The sequence below is a fragment of the Phaethon lepturus genome, unplaced genomic scaffold (assembly GCF_000687285.1).
Source record: "Phaethon lepturus isolate BGI_N335 unplaced genomic scaffold, ASM68728v1 scaffold30548, whole genome shotgun sequence".
Classification (NCBI taxonomy): domain Eukaryota; kingdom Metazoa; phylum Chordata; class Aves; order Phaethontiformes; family Phaethontidae; genus Phaethon; species Phaethon lepturus.
This window is the reverse complement of record NW_010557352.1, coordinates 1-731: the sequence shown is the minus strand read 5'-3', so window position 1 is coordinate 731 and position 731 is coordinate 1. Positions and strand designations below refer to the sequence as shown.

At 68.7% G+C, this 731-nt stretch overlaps 1 pseudogene; it reads left to right on the top strand.

Moving 5' to 3' along the window:
* The first annotated feature begins 336 nt into the window (after nt 1–336).
* Nucleotides 337–678, top strand: LOC104625189 (annotated as a pseudogene).
* The last annotated feature ends 53 nt before the right edge of the window (nt 679–731 follow it).

Sequence of the window (731 nt, the reverse complement as noted above, 5' to 3'; positions counted from 1 at the left end):
CTTATTCATGTGGCTGATGGAGAGCAGCCACCCCTGCCTGGCCCGTGCGCCCATGTCCCGTCCCTCCCTGCTGCCGATGGGCATGATGGGTGGTGGCCTGTGGTGTCCTCACCCAAGGTTCACGGTGGTGGTTCCCTGGGGTCCTCTCCTCACTCTTGTCCTTCCTCTGTCTTTCAGATGTCCTGCTCTAACCCGGTCCCCTGTGGAAGGACCTGCCTGCCTTAGCCAGCCTGTCCTCCCAGGCGTCCCGCCGGCGATGGCCTCGATGCCCCGGTGAAGGGCGAAAGGACAAGGAACAAGCCCCCCCAGCCCCGCCGCATCCCCCCCGGGAAAGCCATGGAGGCCCCCCTGGACGTGCCCGTAGGGAACCTCATCGACTTCGATGCCGAAACGCCCACCTGCATCCCCTCGGAGCCCTCTCCTCCCGCCGCCCCCAGCGGCAACGGGCACCTGGGGGACACGGGGGACGCGGCCAGGGAGGAGAGCGATGCCACCGAGTCGGCAGACAGCGAGAACGACATGGGCGACTCCCCCACGCGTTGGGGCGGCCCCCGCCGCTCCTCCTCCAACGAGTCCTTCTCCTCCAGCCAGAGCACCGAGTCGGCCCGGGACGAGGCGACGGCCGAGCGCCGGGAGTTCATGCGGCACTACGTGGGGAAGATCTTCAGCGGGGGGTGAGCGAGCAGGGCCGGCCAGTGCCGCCAGGCCTGCTGCCATCCCACGGGATGGGA